Source organism: Ursus americanus, chromosome 20, assembly GCF_024610735.1.
Source record: "Ursus americanus isolate L20-20 chromosome 20, mUrsAme1.1.p, whole genome shotgun sequence".
Classification (NCBI taxonomy): domain Eukaryota; kingdom Metazoa; phylum Chordata; class Mammalia; order Carnivora; family Ursidae; genus Ursus; species Ursus americanus.
The window spans coordinates 55,591,822-55,614,750 of record NC_142146.1 but is presented as its reverse complement, the minus strand read 5'-3'; the positions used below and the strand labels follow the sequence as shown (position 1 = coordinate 55,614,750).

Here is a 22,929-nt window from a genome sequence, read left to right as displayed (position 1 = left end):
ATTACACTGTCTCTAACACATGTATTTGTAATCAATCTTTTTGCTAGCTAACAATAAAATATACCTTAAAGGCATACCCAAATTAACATTATTTGAATCCTCTTCCATTTCATTGTGCTAATATATAACTTTTAAAATCCAATTTCTCAAATGTTTTCAGGAAATTGATATTGCATAAATGTAAACAATTTAAATATTATATTGGAAATGTTTATTATTATGTTTTATATAGACTTTTGTAACTCCTGATATGGGGCACCAAAAAAATTGAGTCCTTAGGAAACATACATATACAGGGGTATAAATCAAATCTTAATGACTCAAATACATTTTAAAATTTAATAAGAGAACTCGCTTCAACGAAGCCCTATAGTAATTATTTTAATCACAATAAAACCATTTATTTAGGCTGATTCTAGTACTAGTATTTTGTTTTGCAAGACAGGTTATACATAACCGGTTTTTTTATACCTGTTCTGTGGCTTGAATTGCATCTACTCCCCCACTCTCCCCAAAATATATTCTAGTCCTAACCCCCAGCACCTCTGAATATGACTTAATTTGAAAATTAGATCTTTACAGATGTAATCAAGTTAAGATGAGGTCCTAAGTGACTAAGGTGGGCCCTAATCTAATGACTAACATCTTTGTAATAAGAAAGCAATTTGGCTGCAGTGGGAGTTAAACTATATAACAATAAGGCAGAGATGGAGTGCTGTGACTGTAAACCAAAGAACACCAAGAATGGCTGTCAATCCCCTGAAACTAGAAAGGAAGGACCCTTTCCCAGAATCTTTGGAGAGAACATGACCTTGCTCACCTCTTGATTTTGGCTTCTAGATTCCATAAGTGTGAGAAAATTTATCTTGTTTTAAGCTATCCAAATTGAGATAATTCGTTATGGCAGCTCAAAGAAACCAATACAACCTGCTGGGAATTTGCTCACACAATTACACGTTAGAAAGAGAATTTTCTCTTAAACTCCAGGGCCTGTGTTAGGTGTTTTTTATTTCAATCATTTATACTCAAAGTAATACAATGGGGAGAATATTAGTATCTTCAGTTTGTACTTAACCTAAATCACAGAGAAGTCATATTAGACACGTTCAACGTAGGTCTATGTAACTTCAAAATGTACTTCTGCTAAGAACTTGCCATACATAGGAACCCACGTTGTTAATTTTTAATACATTTCATCTTCAATTTTGAAAAGATAGTGGTGATGTATCCTTTGTTGTATATGTTACTATTTTAATATGTGAAATCCAAGTATAGTGATTCTAAGATATACAACTATCTTTCTACCAGTTATGCAGATTATTAGTAGATGTGAATTTTTAGTATTCGTCTCTTCGCATATTCTATATCTGTGTTAACAGTGTTCTTGATGTAGAAATTACATACCATATTATTTTTCAGGTAAGTATGCAATGATTTTTAGTAAATTCAGAGTTGGACAATCATTACAATCTAATTTTAGGACATCTTTATCATCCTGAGATGATCCTTATGCTCATTTTCAGTCAATATCCTTTCCCATTCATGGCCCAGGAATCTCTAATCATTTTCTGTTTCAGTAGATTTGTCTTTCCTGGACATTTCATATAAATGAAATTACATTAAATGTGGTCTTTTACATCTAACTTCTTTCACTTAGTGTTTTTGAGGTCCATCATCCAAGTTGTTGCGAGCATCAGTACTTTGCACTTTTATTGCTCAATAGTCTTCCATTGTATGGATATTCCATGGTATGTTTATCCATTCTTCAGTTGATGGATAGGTTATTTCTATATTTTTGATTAAACATTCGCAATAAGTATTTGTGTGGATATATGTTTTCATTTCTCTGAGAGTAAATTCATGTTTAAGATTTTTAGAAAATGCCAAGCTATGTTCCACAGCAGCTGAACCATTTTACATCCCAATAAGCAAGGTATGAGGATTCATTTCTCTCCATCCCTGCCCACACTTTATTATGTGTGCTTTTTATTGCAGTCTTCTAGTAACTGTGCAGTGTTATCTCATTATGGCTTTAAAATGCATTTCCCTAATGACGGGTGAGGTTGAATATCTTTTCATATGCTTATTGACCATTCCTATATCTTCTTTGGTAAAATGTCTATTCAGGACTTTTGCTCATTTTTTTACTTGGATTACTTCTCTTTTTATTTTTGAATTATAATTGTTCTTTCTATATTCTGGATGCAAGTCCATTATCTGATATATGATTTGTAAATATTTTTCCTACTCTGTGGTTTGCCTTTCCATATTATTAGTGTCTTAAGCACAAAATTGTTAAATTTGATGTGTAATATTCAGATAGTAATGTTTTGTAACTCCTTTACACATTTTAATCACTTGAAAGTTTAATAAAGAAAAATTACTTTTGTCCCTTCTTTTTACTTAAGATATCAGTCACTCCAAGGTGCTGTCAGTTTGAGAAACAGTACTGTCTATGGAAAAATTATTGCATGCAGAGCATGTTCCATGGTTCTCTTTTTGGGGTGCAGAACTCAGATAATAAGTATTTCTCCCATAAAATGCACTAAGATAAGGAGACCAATTTGTACATTCCAAGGAACTTTTCTAAGGTCAAGATCAGACTAGGAAAGAAGACTGTTCAGAAGGGTGTGTTGTGGATTAGGATTTTCACATGTTTATATAATATATATAATATACTATATATTAATATACAATATATTAATTAATATAATAATTATATTAATTAATATAATAACATATAATATATTATATATATTTTATAAGCATCAGCAGATAAGCAAAGTGGAAGTGAGAGGACTTTCTGAGAGAAAGTGAAAAAAGAGTTTTCTTACTGACATGAGTGGCTGGAGGCTGAGTGAGGACTAATGTAAGAGTGAGGAACTTATGAGGCCACATTCTCAAGGGGCCTGTGTTTTAGTGGGTTTTCTCCTAGAAACACTATAAATTTTGAGTTCTCACTGTGAGGATCCAAGAAATAGCTCCTCTTGGCTCTGGCAAAAGAGAGGGAGAGTTTATGAACTACAGCAGAGCAAAGGATAGCTCTCCAGGGAAAAGTATTTTGACAAAACAATTACGAAACCTCATTCCTGCTGGGAAAGTAGAGGATTCCCAGTTTAGCTATCTCCAGTATGGACCCCCCCAAAAAAGGGTCAAAAATAATAGTCAATAGGAGACAAGGCTTCAAGGAAATGGAATGGGAGCTTTGCAGACAGGGAAAACATTAGGGGACAGTTTATACCACTGGAGAAATGCTTATGAAAGTCTCAGTACTGAAACACAAACCCACTAAAACACTGACTCTCACTCAAATTATAGAACACCTCCCTTTCCTGTCACATTATTATCACACAAATAGAGTTCCAATATAATATAATTATAGTGAGTTTAGATGAAAGAGGTGTATAATACAGATTCTCTATGAAGATAGATATGTATATCTCCCAAAAATCAAGATAGGACATAAAAACACCAAAAGAATTTGAAGCCTCTAGTACATAAAGCTACAACAAACATAAAACACAGCTCAACTCCTACCCAGATTAGCTTAAATCCTCATATTAAAGATCTTTTTACTTCATTTATTTCCTGTTCCCCTATTTCTCAGATAGAATGTCCAGCTTTCAAAAAAGTGTAAACACAATAAACGGCAAGAATAAATGCAAGCTAAAGTGCTGTCATGGCCTCAACTCTATATACATACATACATACATATACAAACATATGTAGATGATGGTTTTTTATTTTGCTATTTTATTTGGCTCATTTTCTTATCATCTTATGAGTGTTACATATTTAATCGCTCTTTTAAAAATTTATTTATTTGAGAGAGACAGAGAGAGCACATGAATGGGGGTGAGGAAGCGTAGACAGAGAGGGAGAAACAGGCCCTCCACTGAGCAGGGAGCCTGACTCCAGGCTTGATCCCAGGACCCTGGGATCATGACCCGACCTGAAGGCAGACACTTAACTGTCTAAGCCACCAAGGCACCCCTATTTAATTACTTTTAAAAAGTATTTTTTTTGTCATCCTGGTATACTAATTTATTTTAACTTTCCTTAAATATTACTCATTTTGTTTTTCTTTAGCCTTATTCTAAGCAACAATAACCTTGAAATAATATTATGATACATTAATTATAATTTTTCTACTTTATACTACACTAAAAGGAATATAAAATGTTAAATGTTTTAAAAGTTCATTCAGTTTTTATGCTTATAATCATTTTCCTTTTTCTTCCTGATTATGAAAATCAGAGCTAATAGTTTTGAACTAAGGACAAAAATTAGGGAAATATTCAGCTCCACAAATCAACCTAAAAAACGCAACAGAAATAGCATATAGTCACAGGATTCAAGGAACCTGAAGTAAGACCAGGAAACAGGAAAGACCCAGGCTTTCAAAAGCAGCAGGGAATCTAGGTCTTCTATTTAGTATATTAGATTATGCTCTCAAATTTTCTGGTCATCATTTACATTCCTAGTGAGAGCCTGATCTAGCCTACACATATATTTTTGAGTTTGGAAACCCATAGTTACATTTCCTTAAGATTCACAAACAGTAGGGGTGCCTGGGTGCCTCAGTTGGTTAAGCATCTGCCTCTGGCTTGGGTCATGATCCCTGGGTCCTGGTATCAAGACCCTCATCGGGCTCGCTGCTCAGTGGGGAGTCTGCTTCTCCCTCTCCCTCTGCCTCTCCCCCTGCTCCTGCTATCTCAAATAAATAAATAAAATCTTAAAAGAAAAAAAAAGATACACACAAAGTAGAGGGAAAAAAGCCCTGCACTGGAGAGGAATGTTTTTTAAAAAGAAAAGAAAAAAGAAGTTGCCTTATGTTGTATCCTGGGGCCACTGTGTATTCAAACTTTCTTTTAATACATACAAACCCAGAAAATTGTTCCATTGGGCATTGCAACTTCTCTCCAAACCAACAAAAATATAGATCCATTCCCTTTCTGTTGAGAGAAACACAAGGTTGCAATTTGCTACTGAGTCCAGGAGATAATATCATGAAGCCATTGTTGTCAGAGTCCAGAACCACTAACTGATGGCACTGTTCATTTTCCTTCTCATTCTTCCTAATAAACCCTATGTAATATTATAATGAGAAGGAAGATAATGTTTTTCTTACATAAGGATAACATACAAAACTTTGGTGGCCCTGCCTGTATTAGGTGTGGGATGCCTTCTGCCTCCTGATAATCATTGCCTCTAAGCATAGGGATACTACAAAGTATTTCAAATGTGTCATAATTATAAATTTCATTTAGGTCGTTATTGGATAAACCGATCCTCTTTCTTTTTCATATTCATGGTCAGTCACCACATATAGATTTTACCCTGTTTGCAATGACCCAGTGAGGAGCGCTGGCTGCAATGAGGCAGTTATCAGTATGCCTTGGTGCCATCATCCCTTGGTCACCAAGACCTGTAAACTAGAAGAGTCCAGAATCATAGGAGCAAGTCATAAACCTACTCAGAATAAGCAGCTAGTATAATCCCAAGAGGCCTATCTCTTAGGAGAAAACATTAACGCCCTTACCTTTGATTTTCCTGAACCATTTCATAAAATCCTGTCTATCCCAATACAGAATATTCTTTCAAACAACTAAAGCACCTATTTTAAATAAACATCAACACATCCACTTAGTTTATGTTAATAATGACTTCCATTATGATAATACATTCTGTTTAAAATCTGCATTTCATGTTTTTAGATGATTTGACATTTTAAATAGCATTCTTTTAATTACAAAATTAATTAGAGTATAATACTCTTCTCATTAATGATGAAAATTAACATGCCATGCAATACAGATTGTTTTCAAATATGAAAATTGTCAGTGTTTATTGAAAGCTTAGGTAATTTTCATTAAAATATGCATAATTGCATCCATTCATAGGAAATTTTTTTCAGGAAATTATAGTTAGACTTTTTTTCTTTGAATGCGCCTCTATTTTTTAGGAAGAATTGAAAACCTGATTAAGATACATTATAAATTTAGGAAAAGAGACTTTTATCAGTAATAATCCTCCTCTAAGTTTACACAGTTAAAGCACTGAAGTGTTTCATTTCTTTACTTGTAAATTTTAAGCAAATAAATTCCTTTATCAGCAATTTTTTTCCTTAAAAAGCCAGCAGCTAAACCCACAGAAGATTTATGGGTTCACAGTTATAGATGTCAGCCAACTCCTTGGGGTACTGGGAAAAGAGAAATAGAAGAAGTCACTCTAGTCTTCAGAAATCATGCAAAGTGCAAAATGTACAAAGTTTTCAGAATCGTATTACATATTAGTTTTCCAGAATACCTCTCTATATCTGGTCCCATCCCTAAAACTTCAGCATAAAAACTAAAATATATGTATACACACACACACACACACACACACACAAAAGCAGTAAAATAATTTCAAATTGAATAGCAACTTGTGGTCAATTTTTACAGATTATAATTTTATTAACTCAGCTACCATTGGCTGAAAGAGTATTTTACCAGAGTTTTCTATGAGAGCATAGTAGGTTGATGTGTCTTGTGACAGACTAAATAAACTCATTCACTTCTGGAAACATACAGGTCAGGACTGGTTACCTCTCTAACTTAGAATCTATTTTGGTAATTTCCATCTTGCCTCTTACCATGGAATGCCAATCTTAGTATCTGGTTTTTGAGAATACTATCAATCCCACCAGTACAAAGCAAGCCAGTTGCATGACAATACCATGGTGATTGGAACACCAAGGTAAATCAGTTTGTCAGCTCTAGCCTCCTGAGCTCCTTAAATATCCTCATGTGTTCTTACAAATACATTTCTTATTACCTAGAAGAAGTTTCTTTTGAGCCTTTCCTGGGAACCTACTAAAGTTGTAGTTGTTCCCAAATTAGTCTTTGTAGCAATCTTAGCCTATCTATTGGTTTTAAGACAAAATGAAGATAAGCGTAGAAATTGAGATGTTGAGGTAGACATAGAGCATCTTTGTGACAATGCCTCACATGAGATTTCTGCGTGGTTTCCAAGTGAGAGAAGGCTGTTGTCTCATAACAAGGAAGGAGCTGTTTCCCTTGGGTGGAAATATTGGGAGTTCAAGACTCTCAGCTATGTTGACACAAATTCCACCATCATATACACCTGTATTGTACTCTTTCTCTATCTTAATTTTGGCATAGATCTCTGTAGATGTACATTTGGTGTCCTTTGGAGCTCTGCCACCACTAAAATTAAATTTCACCCTGATTTTTCAGCACAGTCTACCTTGTAGTTGTAGGTAACAAGTTTCTTAAAATGTTCCCATGGTGTTTTTCTGACATTCATCATGTGCCATTGATAGTTCGCTAATCTGAGCCTATCATTTTCTTTTAGGACTACTAAAATTAATCTCAAGCTATCAACCAAGTCCTTATAATGTCCATTGTTGCAAAATGTTCAAGTGTAATCCCTATAGTATAAGCCAAAGTTTCACGGTCTACCTTGTTGCATTCTGGAAGTTGCCACCAGAATCTAGAAGAAAAACATGGGACAGATTCTCTCTTAAAGCCCTTGGAGGAAGCATAGCCTTGCCAACTCCTTGATTTCAGAGCCCTGGCCTCTGAACTATGACAGAATAAAGAATAACCTTGTTTGTGATAATTTGTTATGACAGCCACAAGAAACTAATACACACCTCATCAAAATGTTCCACCACTTAGGTTCTTAGTAATGATAATTGTTCTGCATTCCAAGGATTATTACCACCACTACTGTTAACATCAGTGGAGTCCTTATTGCTGTCTGTCCTGTGGGTGATATCTCACCAGAATGCCACATTGAGTGTATGCTTTCTAAGGCCACTATGATACCAATTATCTCATATCAATTGTCTATCTTCCAAAATAGAACTTACAATAAGGATTAGCACACAGGTAGTTTATGTGAGAATGTTCTCCTAGGGACAAGGACAAGGGTGTTAGGGAAGAGTAAAACAGTAATGTCAAACCAAGGTTGTGTTATTGAGCTGGTTTCTGCTCTGGACAAATAAAGCCATATGAAGGGCTATTTGATGTACAGACTTGGCCAGGCCACACTCCTAAGTTATTTAATCATACATCAATCTAATTTTTGCTTTGAAGATATTTTGCAGCTGTGATTAAAATGGAATATTGGGGGGTGCCAAGGTGATACAGTTGGTTAAATGTCTAACTCTTGGTTTCAGGTCAGGTCATGATCTCAGGGTCATGGGACTGAGCCCCACACCAGGCTCCATACTCACCATGGAGTCCACTTAAGGTTCCCTCTCCATCTGCTCCTCCCTCCTCTCGCCCCCCCCCCAAATAAATAAATCTTAAAAAAGTTGACTTTTTAAAAAAGATTTTTTTTTTTTTTTTTTTTTAGAGAGAGAGTGCACATAAGCATAGGGAGGGGCGAGCAGATGGAGAGGAAGAGAGATCATCTCAAGAAGATTCCCCACTAAGTGTGGAGCCTGACCTTGGGCTGGATTCCCTGACCCTGAGATCACAACCTGAGCCCAAATCAAGAGTTAGATGCTTAACTGACTGAGCCATCCAGGTGCCCCATGAAAAAATTGACTTTAAGTAATCCCTTGACTCTAAGTAAGGGATATTATTCTAGATAATCTAGATGGGATTGTTTCAGTCAGTTGAAAGGCCCTAAGAACAGAGCTGAGCTTTCTTTGGATAAATTTCATATATGGGCAGCAGTTCAGCTCCTTCCTGATGGTCTGCCCTGGATGTTGGAATTGCCTAGCAAGCCTCCCTCAATTGCATAGGCCAAATCTTTGCAAGAAATCTATCTATCTATCTATCCATCCATCCATCCATCCATCCATCCACCCATCCACCCATTTCCTAATGATTCTACTTCTCTGGTTGAAACTTGAAGGACATGAATCCCCCAGAAGTACCTCAAGTGGCTATACCAATTGAACCTCAGGATTTTTAACAGAAACAGAAAAGTATTCATCCACAGACTTCTATTTTCACATCATCAAGGGTTCCTTCAGGAGCTATTAATTACTTAACCTTTCCAATTTTGTGCATAACTAGGATGGCTGAGCAAATCTTACAGGTAAACCATGTAGTGATAGCAGATAAATACTAGGGAAAAGTAAGCAAGAGATACAACATGGACTGAGAAAAATGACCAGTGGATTCATGCAAACTACTGGTTCCTGCAGCAATGGCCTGATTAAAAAGGTGGCTCAAAGTGATGTGAAGATGATGGGTATAGGAAGAAACATTTACATAGCTATCTCTATGTAGATACAATAAACAAGTTTTTCTAAAACTAAAATTTTAAAAATTTCTTTCTTTTTCCATAATGATCATGGTAAGGAAAAAGATGGTTGGTTTATTATGCTTTACTGCACCCAGTTAAGCAAAACATTTACATAAAAAATGTGAAAGTATTAAGTACTCAGCCATTCATATTAATTAACACTTATTACTGTATAATATTTCTTCTTTATATAACCCTAATTTCATTAGTCTTAATTGGAAGTAATTATGACTGATTAATTGAACACTTCATTAAATGATTTATCTATTAGTTTAGCTGTGATCCCTAATACTAAAGTACCATGTATGCAAATAGCACACTACTATTTTGGAATTAAGATAAAAATCTCCAAAATACATAACAAATCAAATATTTAAATTAAAATAACATTTATACATGCATGTACAATACATACACTCGTGTATATATACATATGCTCATGTGTCCATACATGTACTCAGGTTGAAAGGTAAATCAACACACACACACACACACACACACACACACAAAGATACACAAACACGAGTGTGTATATGTATATTCCTGTGTTTAGAGGAAAATCATATTTTTTCTTAACGCAACCTGAAGTTTTCTTCTTAACACAATGGTGAAAATTTTATATGTATATTCCTTTCCATATCTCTATTTTAAATAATCAAGTTTTTTAGACTGTAAAATTTTTAAGTTTTTATTTATCATTGAACTGTATGATCTAGCAATTCCATTTCCAGGTATATAAGCAAGGAACATGAGTTCAAAGAGAGACCTGCATTTCCATGTCCACTGCAGCATTATTCACAAAAGCCAAGATATGGAAACAACCTAAATGTCTCTCAGTGGAGGAATGGATAAAAAAGTTGTGGTAAACATATATAACAGGATATTGCTCAAATACAAGAAAGGAAATCCTGCCATTTGCGGACATGGAATATGCTCAGGCAATATGCCAAGTGAGATAATCAGACAAATACCGTAAGACTTTTTTCTGAGTGGGTTAATCCATGAAAATACAAACCAATTACTATGCCTATATTTATACCAGAGTTATCATGACCTATTTGCAGAACAATCATAGATTTCCTAGTGCCTTTAATAAATAAAAGTCATTGATTTTTAAATCCTCCAGAGCCTAGCAAATTGGCATAAAAGTATGTTATAGTTTAATTCAGATTATCTCACCCTATCTTCTTAGGTACTTCTAATGATTATTGCTATACCCTTCTCCAATGATTCTTCAATTAAAACTCTTCACTCTTAATCTTTTATGCATAGTAATCAGAAAAAAACTAAGGTGATCATGAGAGAATTTTCCCAGATCTTTTTCCTAAAACCCAGAATGACTTGTATTAACGGAAATGTGGCTTTGTCTTTACAGAAAGTGTACGATGAAATCAATAATTATTTCAGGTGGACAAACAGGAACTGTGTGGAGGTTACCTGTACAAATTATGATTCTACAACTAAGACAAATACGATCTTTAAAAACAAACAATTTGAAGGAAATAATATGTATTTTATTTTAATGATGAGTCTGATTAATGTTACTCCTGAATGTATATATGTTGTAAAATGCTAATTCATATTAAAGTTACCTATTCTTAGTTGGAAGAGTTATGGATAATAAAAAAAATTCGATAGGACTATATCTAAGTTTTGAACAAATTAAAACTACTTAAGATGATTTAAAGCATAAAGTATAATGCATTGGCTGGTATTTCTCCAACTCATAATTGTTTCTCTTTCTGTGTCTCTCTCCTTTTTTTCCCTCTAGCCTAAGAGCATCTTTGAGACAGTGCTTTTATTAATTCCCAAATTAGTGATAAACCCTTGTTTTCTCTTCAAATGACCTCTTTAGTAAGGGACAAGATAGGTAGGAAATACTACCAATTAGTATCGATGAATTGCCATTTCCTCAAGGACTTTCTCAATTTTTCTTGCCAAAAACAAAATTAATCAAATTAGCAAACGTTAATGTATGCACTCAGAATGGAATACACCTATTCTGGCCTATTACAGAAAGAATCACTGATAAAGATTCTTCGATTACCTTGGAACATTTAAGAAAATAACTACCAAAAATATTTCAACTTCTTTTCTCTCATTGGAATGCGAAATGCAGGTAGGCTAGTAATTATGGTTATGGTTACAATGGCAAATGAAAATGTATTACTCAACCTCCTGCAGTTCGTGAAAGGATCATCACTCAAAACTCCAGGATGATTTCTCCTGGGTACCTCTAAACGGTATCCTTTCTACGAAACTTTTATTTCTATTTTATTTCTCTCTTCTTGGAAATGCTACTGCTTCTTAGATTTGCAGCCTTCCTAATTTCCATCCTGTGCTTTGTGCCTGATGACAGAGTCTACAGGGACTCCCTTTGCTATCTACTTTTCTTATCCAACTGAAATAGAACATTCTGAATTACTGACCTCTTCACTCCTAAATGAACTTCACTCTTTTGAAAAGCTGGCAGTGATAAACTTCAACTTATTATCCCACAAACTGCTAAACCTAAATAACCACTGAAGTTGTTTTAAGTCTTTTGAAAACATTGTATCAGAATTTCACTCCTGCAGGATACCCACCAGCTGGAAATTGAAACAAAGTCCATTTAAATACAATAAAATGAGGTGGGGAAAAAAATCACAAAAGAGGAACTGAATGCTTACAGCTTTATTCAATCCAAGTCTCCAATATTCTGCAATTTCGTGACATTGACAAAAGCTCAGTCAAGTGAAAAAAACGTTACTGGTGATAGATTTGTTTCAGATTTGTTTGTTCTTTGTCACTTGTTACCAAGCCACAGTAAAACCACATCGTGTTCCCTGAAGAACAGGTTTCCGTTGTGGTTTTATTGTGGTCACCATGATGTATTCAATGCTACACTGTGGCAATGCAATTAACTACCAAAACATATTAATAAATTTTAAAACTAACAAAAAGATTACTCCTGAATACGCCTGCAAGATTTCCAAGATTAAAGAAGCACATCTGCTTAACTATTATTAAATGAGTGAAACTGAAGAAAGAAGTAGGGGAAATGAATAAATATTAAATGTTCTTTGGTGTATACCTTTGTTGTTTTAAGTATTACCCAGTAAAGATTGATTTTTTTTTATTATTCACCTGAAATACTCTCAAGGAATTTGTTAGATATCAATGTCTTTGTCAGCTAGACTGGGTAATATATTCCATTAGGTGGCACTTATATATGTTTGTGTCATAGTGGGTATGCCATATTGTTTACCTAATTGAAGTTACTGAACCTCCCTTTTACAGTCCAGAACAGGGAATATTAAGCAAAACTGCGGGACACAACACTGCACTGGAGAACTTTGATAATGTCATTCTTGTCTTAATATTTTCTTAAGGGGCACCTGGGTGGCTCAGTTGGTTATGCATTCAACTTTTGATTTCAGCTCAGGTCATGATCTCTGGGTCATGAGCTTGAGCCCCACGTCGGGTTCCACACTCAGCACAGAGTCTGCTTGTCCTTCTCCCTCTGCTCCTCCCCCTCAATTGTGTGCACTAAGTCAATAAATAGAATCTTTAAAAATATGATTTTTAAGAATGTAGGTTATTTTAGTAGAGTGCCCCTTAATTTGTGTACTTCTGATGTTTCTCCATGACTCTATTTACATTATGTATGTGGGGTGGGATTACCACTTAAATAATATAATGTCCTCTTCAGTGCATTATTTCAGAAAGCACAAGATTTTCCAATATTGGTAATGTTAAATATTAATCACTGGAAGTTGTGCCTGTCAGGTTTCTCTGTAAATACTACTTTTCTTTTTCTAATTAATATTTCTTGAGAAAAACTATGAAAATATTTCAACTTTTCTCTTATCGAAATTTCAATGAATAGTTTAACATTGATGATTTTCCAGTTTCAACATTCCTACTACATTCAACAGCCTCCATTCTAATAAAAAGCTTTTTGTGTGTGTGACTTTTATTGTATCAGTATGATTTTATGAATTCTCATTTCATTTGATGGATTATTGTTATTTATTTTGATGCTTGACTTGTCCCAAATTTGGCCAGTGGAAGTCTCTAAGTTTTGTGTGTCCTTTTGACATGGTCTTATAATTCTTTAATTACTTTCTTACTTTCCACTGTAAAAATAAGTACTACGTTTATCTTCTACTTTACCAGCTATACTCTGAAATCAACTATTTCCCGTGGTTTATTTAGTGGAGAATATTATTTAGAAACCAAGAGCTCAGGGTGCCTGAGTGGCTTAGTCATTAAAGCAACTGCTTTTGGCTCAGGTCATAATCCCAGGGTCCTGGGATTGAGCACCGCCCTCTCCCCACCCCACATTGGGCTCCCTGCTCCCGCTGGGAGCCTGCTTCTCCCTCTCCCACTCCCCCTGCTTGTGTTCCCTCTCTCGCTGTCTCTCTCTGTAAATAAATAAAATCTTGAAAGAAAGAAAGAAAGAAAAGAAAGAAAGAAAGAAAGAAAGAAAGAAAGAAAGAAAGAAAGAAAAAGCAAGCTCAATGCTACCTATGCTCATTGTCACTGGTGTAGCATTGCTTTTAGGTCTTTTGCGTAAACAGATATAGGAATAGATATATAGATGTATGTGTGGGTATAACATATAAATGTGTGTGTGTGTGTGTGTGTGTGTGTGTGTGTGTGTGTGTGTTGCCCCTTATGATGACCGTGTTCACCTAGCTTCTGATCATTAAGCCATATCTGCAGCCCTGGGATCTATCATCCCACTTAGGTCTGAGAACTCACTGCAATGACAGTATATCCAACTGTAATCTCTGGTTTGCAGATAACAGACAACAATAATAGAGTTTTTTCAGTGATATTGATGTTTTTCAAAGAAATATGTTGCTCAAGGTATTGGTGGAGGACACATCAGTCCTGGACAGTCCCAGGTGACAGACTTAAGGGACAGGGAGATCGTACATAATAAATTTATAAGTACACTCATCTCCTTAAACCTTTAATTTTCCTTTTAGAGTATAACAAGTATGTTCTGAAATCTCAACTTCATTTAATGCAGGCCACTTTTGAGCCCAGGTTTTATTTAATCGACTGAGTAAAGTGTTAGAGCTACTTTCATATATTCAAAATAATGCATTAACTATTGTTAATTCAATAATGTTCAGGGTCTTTTTGATCAGTACCCATATCAATAAATTCAGCTAGATCTAACATTTTTTTTCAACCCTTGTATAGCACTCTTAGGCTTATTCTCACCTGAATTCATCAGGTTTGTGTCAATATAACTTGATAAAATTTTGTAATTCTTTGTTGTGTCTGGTGCATCCTGTCAGATCAGGCTTTGTAGTCATTCTTTTGTGGTCTGCTACATCTAGTTGTAAGTCTAAGTGCAGGGAAAAGTAATTCATGTAGGAACTGAGAACTGGCATCCACCTAAAAAGCCACTGTCAGGTGAAATCCTTAAGGGGATAATAGGCAATACTTAGCTAATCCCTTGATTGGGGAGGATTCTGCTATTTCTGCCCACAAGAGAACCTCAAAGGAAGTTCATGGTCTTAAATGCCATTTAAATCCATTAAATGCCATTAAAATCAAGCTTTTAAGAAGTATTTAATAACATGAAGTAAAAAAGAGAGAGTAAAAACAATGTGTCTATCACCATAATATTGAACATAGAAAAGTAAATACATATATATGTTATTCATTGAAGGCAGACTGGAAAGAACTACCATGAAATAAGAGTGGGTTTAGTAAGAGTTCTTGAAAACCACTCTTGTTTTGGGGGAGCAAAGCCTTCTTTTCCACAAAAGCTGCACCATGATGAGTCATTAGAATTTAGCTCCTTTCTGGCTGGCAACATCAGTTAAGAATGTCCTAGGTAACTTCACGTAATCTGGGGATGCTGTGTGTAACTGCCTGTAGGAAGCTACATTGGTTGAACAACTGGGGGGTGGAGGGATGGTGGGTAAAAGAGTAAGAGGTGATACTCTGATAATAAAGCAAAAATGATACATGATTTTAAGTTTAGATTCTTTTATAATTTGAATGTTTCCAGTAGTAAACCTAAGACTTGCTGTTCAGAACATGCTCTATTGCATCTAGCTATTTTAATTTAGAAGTAAAAAAAAAGTCCTCGGTCATTCTATCATTTGTACAATTTTTGTTGACGTTGATTTAGTGTCCATTTAGAGTTTTACTTTAGAAGCCTTTTTGAAAAAAAATCTCATTATTTTTAATAATTCAGTTTTCAACTTTAAAATATGTATAACTGACTTAAGAGTTAATTTATGAAGTTAGTCAGAAGTACCACAGTCAAAGAGAGGCAACTATGAAATGCACCTGCAGCACAAAGATGCTGTGGCAATGCCAACTAACACTATTCTATCCCCTTTTGCACCCAAAAGCAAGTGAAATTATCTCGCACACAAATATTTGATCCTAATCTCAAACAGCTGACACTCCTCTGGAGACCCACTGTCAAGCCCTCTAAAAATTTACACAGTATAAGTCTTCCTGCCCTACTTTCCAATGCTAGTTGACTATCCATTAAAAGCCAGTTTCTGACCTTTTAGAAGCTTCATGACTTTAAATGTAGTAGTGAATAAAAGCAAGCTCACCAGGTTTTCTTTTTGATTACTGTACATGCTTTCAGAATTATCTGTGTTAGATTGGTTCCCAAGTTAGAAATCCGATATATATGTGTATATGTATTTTGTTTTACTATTGTTCTTTTTTTGTTTGTTAAACACCAAAAAGGAGTCACCGTTTCCTCTAGGAGCTAAAGGAGGAGGACTAGAAAGTAGAGAACTATTAAAGTGCCTTTTTCCCCACACTTGGCTCTGCTTGATTTACAAAACTCATAGACGAACATAGAGTAAGTCAGTTTTGTAATTTATATAATACACTTGCATAAGTGTCCCTTCTAGGCTCTCGTGCACACTTGTAACTTAAAAGAAGGGCTTTGATACTTTCAAGGAGCTACCTTTACCATTACTTATTTCAAGGTACTTCTGAAAGAGATCTTTGAGTGTGTGTATGAAAAATCTAAAATAACTGAAAATCAAAACTGACTGTAGAACTCAAGCATGGTCTTGAAATAGTTGCTCTTTTTGATGAGATATATTATTTCATATGCTTTTCAGATAGCAGCCAGGCAGTATGCCATATATAAGGATAAACAAAATACTTATATTAAAAAAAACAATGTATAGGAGAATTTGAGCCCAAAGAAAAAACATGAAAATACCACTCTAACTTAAATGCACCATGTCAAATTAATGCAAATAATAGTTTAATGTTTACTGTCCAATAACAGGGAGAAACACTAATGAATGAAAATACTAGAGGAGTAATGTTACCAAGATGGCAACATAGGTTATGCCTAGCTTTGCTTTTCCTCACAAGAACAGCAACTAACAACCATTCATGGACAAGGCACAACTGAGAAAATCCTAGAACACAGGGGTAAGACTGAGGCAGTCCTTCGTACCACGAAGACCAAGACAGATCACATTAAATGGGTAAGGGGAGAGGCTACATGCTGACAAATTTCCCCTACCCCCCAGGCTGGCGCAGCACCAGACTGACTGGTCTCACCTGAGCTTAAGGCACTCCAGTGGGAAAAGAGAGACCAAGGTGGACATTCAACTCCCCAGTGTTATGGGTCACTTCTTGGGAGTCTTTAATGCAGTCTCATCCTACAAGTGCTATGTGAGAATCTGCAGGGCTAACCACTGGGAATCAAATTGTGAAGGAAAATAGATAGAGGCTTGCAATACCCAGAACTCAGATTTTGGCAGACTCAGTTCCTACCTACAATGCCCAGGTAGTTTCAACCACTATCTTTGCTCATCTGCCAAGTCAAACAGTCGCACAGCCTGACCAGGAAACTTGGCAGGGTACCCGTCTGCCTGATTTGGGTCTTCAAACAAAGAGCCAGGCCCTGGAGCTTGCTCTGTCCCTGCCTAGGCAGGGTAGCTAATTCAAAACCTTACCCACTGGTAAAGTATAGCTCCCAGCCATGCCTGACCAGAAAACCTGGCTGGAATACCTGAAAGCTATATAGCCCAGCAACATTGGAGCAGAGACTCTGGCGGATAGAGTGAGTCACTCAGAGCAAAGCCAGTGGCCCCATTCAGTCAAGGAACCTAGGGAGTCGGTAGGCTCAAGTCAAGACCACAAGCAAAGAGCCTTGCCAGCCTTGGAGGCAATCCTCCTGCCTGGCATAAGCAGTGAAATTAATTCACAGCCCTACCCATTGTTAAATACAGCCTTCAGATTGCTTCATAAGGGAATCAAACCCAAGCATATTAGAATCTGTGTAACCCATCCAATAGCCCAGCATACAGGGGCACTTGAACAAAGAGCACAGCCCATGGCTTAAGCCATCTGCAGAGCAAAACAGGTAGCGCCATCTCACCAAGAAATTCAGTGCACAGTCTTGCCTAATTTATGTTCCCAAACAATGAGCTATGCAGGCTCTGGAAACCATGCTGATACTCGACCAGGGAAGGGGAGCCAATTCATGGTCTTGCCTATTGCTGAATACAGTCCTCAGTCCTGACTACCTAGGAAGCCTGATCAGAAAATCCAAGAAACCATGGAGCCAATCCTATGGTCTCATTTGAGTGGGGAACCAATCCATCAGTACTATCAAACTGTTCATAACCAATGGCGGCCCCCACCTCCAACCTCAGAGCTCAGGTTGCATCCTCACCAAAACATAGACCCTAATAGCAAGCCCTCCTGCCCAAGGACATTACAACAGACATGTCCAGAAACCTAAAATGAGTTGACTGGTGAAAAGATATCTCCGATAAAGTGAACCTGTAACGTCTGGAATAGGAGACTGCTTATTCAAATGTGCAGATACCAACATAATAAATAGAATCACAAAAATCAGGTACACACAGCACCACCAAAGTAATAAAACTCCAATAACTGACTCTAAGGGAATGGAGAAGTATGAGCTGTGAAAAATGCAATATAATTCTCTTAAAGTTTAGGGAACTGCAAGAACACACAGACAACTAAATACAATTAGAAAAAAATACATGGACAGAACAAGAAATTCAATAAAGAAATTGAAACCATTAAAAAAAAAACCCACAGAAATCCTAGAGCTGAAAAATCCAGTAACTAAACTGAAGAATTCAGACAAGATCTTCAAAATCACACTTAAAGAAAGAATCACTGACCTAAGGGCTCCTGGGTGGCTCAGTGGTTAAGCATCCACCTTCAGCTCAGGTCAGGATCCCAGGGTCCTAGGAAACACAAATAAAAACTACAATGAGATCACCTCACACCTGTCAGAATGGCTAAACGTAAACACAGGAAACAGCAGATGCTGGGCAAGGATGCAGAGAAAGGGAAACCCTCTTACACTTTTGGAGGGAATGCAAACCGGTGCAGCCACTCTGGAAGACAGTCAAAAAGTTAAAATAGAATGACTTTATGATCCAGCAATTGCACTACTAGCTATTTATCCAAAGGATGCAAAAATAGTGATTCAAACGTTCACATGCACCCCAATACTTATAGCAGCATAATTAGCAATAACCAAATTATGGAAAGCACCCAAATGTCCATCGACTGATGAATGGATAAAGAAGTAGTGCGCGTGCACACGCGCGCACACACACACACACACACACACACACAGCGGAATATTACTCAGCCATCATAAAGAATGAAATCTTGTCATTTACAATGACAAGTGGCTAGAACTAGAGTGTATTATGCTAAGAGAAAGATACCAGTCAGAGAAAGATAAGTACCATATGATTTCACTCATATGTGGAATTCACTCAAACAAAAGAGATTAACATAGGGGAAAGAAAAAAAAATAGAGAGAAGCAAACCATAAGAGATTCTTAACTAAAGAGAACAAACTGTGGGTTGCTGGAGGGGAGGAGGACAGGGGATGAGCTAAATGGGATGGGTATTAAGGAGGGCCCTTGTTGTAATGAGCACCAGGTGTTTTATGTAAGTGACACATCACTAAATTCTACTCCTGAAACTAATACTCTATGTTAACTAATTAAAATTTAAGTAGAAACTTGAAACATAAAAAAAAAAAAAATCTCCCAATGAAGAAAGCCCATGCCCAGATAGATGTCTTCACTTTCACCAAACATTTATAGAAAAATTGAAGCTAATCCTTTTCAAATCCTTCTGAAATACTGAAAATAAGGGAACACTCCCAAACTTATTTTGTGAGGCCAACATCACTCTGATACCAAAGCCAGAAAAGGAAAAAGCTTTAACTACATTGAAAGAAAACCACAGACCAATATCCCTAATGATTTTAAATGTAAAAATTCTCAATAAAATACTAGCAAACTGAATTCAGCAGTACATTAAAAGGATCATTTGCCATGATTAAGTAGGATCTACCCCTACATCAAAAAAATGGTTCAACATACACAACTAAAAGTGGCATGTTACATTAATAGAATAAATGAAAAAAATCAAATCATCATCTCAACAGATGCAGAAAAAGCATTTGACAAAATTCAACATCTGTTTATGATAAAATCTCTTAACAAATTTGGTATAGATATAAAGAATGTCAATAAAATAGAGGCCACATGACAAGCCCACAGCTAATATCGTTCGCAATAATACAAGATTGAATGCTTTTCCACTAAAATCAGGAACAAGACAAGAATGCCCACTCTCACCACTTCTATTCAATATAGTACTTGAGGTTCTATATAGAACAATCAGGCAAGAAAAATATAAAAGACATCAGAATTGGAAAGGAAGATGTAAAATAGTCTCTTTGTAGATAGCATGATTTTATATAGGAAATCCTAAAGACTCCACCAAAAGCCCTTAGATCTAACGAATGAATTCAGTAAAGTTGCAGGATACAAAATCAACAAAGAAAAATCAGTAGTGTTTCTATATACTAACAAATTATCTGGAAAAGAAATAGAAAACACTGTAATATACAATACCATCGAAACCAATAAAATACTAAGGATTAAATGTAACTAAGGAGGTGAGTGCTCTCTACACTGAACAAGACCCTGATGAAATAAACTGAAGGTGGAACAAATAAACTGAAAGGTATCCATGCTCATTGACTGCAAGTATATTGTTAAATTTCCATGCTACCCAAAGCTGACTGTAGAGTCAATGCAGTATCTACAAAAATTCCAATGGTATTTTTTTTTTTACAAAAGTAGAAAATAATAAAATGTATATGAAGACCTCAAATGGCCAAAGTATTCCTGAGAAATAATAGAACAGGAGATATCACACTTTCTGCTTTTAAGCTGCATTATAAAACTATAGTAATTAAAACAGAATGGTATTGGAATCAAAAGCAGACACATGGAACAGAGAAGAGCCCGGTAATAAATCCATGTATATATGACCAACTAACACTCGGCAAGGGAGCCAAGAATACTAAACAAAGAAAAGGCAGTCACTTTAAAAAATGGTTCTGGGAAAATTGGATGTTTACTGTAAAACAATATAACTAGACCCCTATCTTATACCATTCAGAGAAGTTAACCCCCCAAAAAAGACTCAAATATAAGAATCCATAAAACTCAGGAAAAAGAAAAAAAAAAAAAACAGGAGAAAAGCTCTTAGTCATAAGTCTTGGCAATGATTTTTCTTGTTTTGTTTAGATATAATAATGAAAGCACAAGCAAAAAAATTGAAAAATAAACAAGTTGGACTAAATCAAACTTAAAACCTTCTGCACAGCAAAAGAAACTATGAACAAAATGAAAAGGCAACTTACAGAACAGGAAAAAATATTTTCAAACCATATATCTAATAAGCAGTTAATATCTAAATATATAAATAACTCCTACAACTCAAAAGCAAGAATCTAAATAATCTAATTTAAAAAAATTGGCCAGGACCTCATTAGATCTTTTTCACAAAAGTATATATGAAATATCAATAGATCCATGAAAAGGGGTTCAGCATCACTAATCATAAGGCAAAGGCAAACCAAAGCCACAATGAGATATCCCCTCATACCTGTTAGAATGGGTATTACTAAAGAGACAAAAAAAAAAAAAAATGCTGGTATGGGTATGCAGAGAATTGAACCCTGGTACATCATTTTTGGGATTGTAAATTGGTGTAGCTACTAAGAAAAACAGTATGGAATTTCCCCCAAAAAACTAAAAACAGAACTATTATATGATCCAGTAATTCTTCTTGTGGGAACGTCCAGAGGAAATGAAAACACCATATAGAAGAGAGGCAGGCACCACCTACTCATAGCAGCCAAGACATGGAAATGCATTAAATGTCCCTGGGTAGAAGAACAGATAAAGAATGGACACACACACACACACACACACACACACACACACACACACACGATGGAATACTACTCAACCACTAAAAAGGAAATTCTGTCCTTCATGACAAGTGCATGGAACTGGAGGGTATTATGCTAAGTAAAATAAGTCAGAGAGAAAGAGAAATACTTTATGATCTCACTCGTATGTGCAACCCCCACAAAACAAACAAAAAACTCGTTAAAAAAGAGATCAGATCTGTGGTTGCCAGAAGCAGGGGTTGAGGGGGGTGAAGGAATTAGAGAAAAGTGGTCAAAAGGTACAAAAATCCAGTTACAAATAAATTCTAGGGACATAGCATAGAACATGATGCTATCATGAACACAGCTGTATAGTATATTTGAAAGTTAAGAGTAAATCCTAAAAGTTGACATTAAAAGGAAAAAAACCCACATGTTTTTCTTTCTTTTCTTTTTGTATCTACATGAGAGGATGGTTGTTAAACTAAATTTATTGTGGTAACCATTTTACAATATATGTTAGTCAAATAATTATGTTGTATACTTTAAACTTACATGGTGCTGGATGTCAATTATAGATCAGCAAAATGGGGACAAAAGAAAATACCAATGAGCAAATGCCAAGCAAGTGACAAACTAAAATGTGGGCTACATCACAGGCATTTGAAATCTTGCAGCTGTTTTTTCTCATGTGTGTTTGATGTTTAAAAACCTGAGGATTTCACAGAATGGATCAAAATAGATTTATTGAAGATAAATTGAATTCTCCCAAGTGTCATCATAAAAGATTTTGTCTTTATAACTGATTTACATAGTGACAGATTCTGATGCTAGGGAGCTGGTGAAATGGACAATGACTATGTCTGCTAACCCTTTACACAGCTGCTTTCACATCCAATAAACATCCTGTGTTCCCGAAAAAACAGTCTGGAAATCCACACTTACTATTGAGATTGCCATCATGAATGAGGCATTTTTACTATTTCTTTTCTTGCTTAGACATGGCCGAAGCTATCATGTAAATAAAAATGCCAACATTCCTAAATGAATAATGGCTTATCAGACTACATAAGCATTCTTGAGAATATAATGGAAGAGGTTATAAAACCATTTGATTATCCACCAAGATGTTTGTTAAAAAAAAAAAAAAGAAAGAAAAAAGAAAAAGAAAAAGAAGGCTCAGTTTATAAAAATACAGCTAGGCCAACTATTTGAAAATAACTTATCAGCCATTCTCCTTAGAAAATATCATTGCTGGGAGGAATAGTCTAAAGATTAGGATTCAGGTGAAGGACATTCTCCTCCTACCTTATCACTAACCAGCGAAGCACACTGGCTTCTGCAAGTGTAAATTTGTTTTGTTTTGTTTTGTTTTTTTGAAGCAGCATAAAGATTCTAACCTTCGG

At 35.7% G+C, this 22,929-nt stretch overlaps 1 long non-coding RNA gene across 10 annotated transcripts in view; it reads right to left on the bottom strand.

Moving 5' to 3' along the window:
* LOC123801282 (uncharacterized) overlaps positions 1-22,929 on the bottom strand; it is a 925,199-nt gene that overhangs the window by 88,284 nt on the left and 813,986 nt on the right. For all 10 annotated transcript variants that reach the window (XR_015727939.1, XR_015727938.1, XR_015727934.1 and 7 more), the window contains one exon: positions 18,429-18,494. This is a non-coding gene — a long non-coding RNA (uncharacterized LOC123801282). The remainder of the gene's footprint in view (positions 1-18,428; positions 18,495-22,929) is intronic.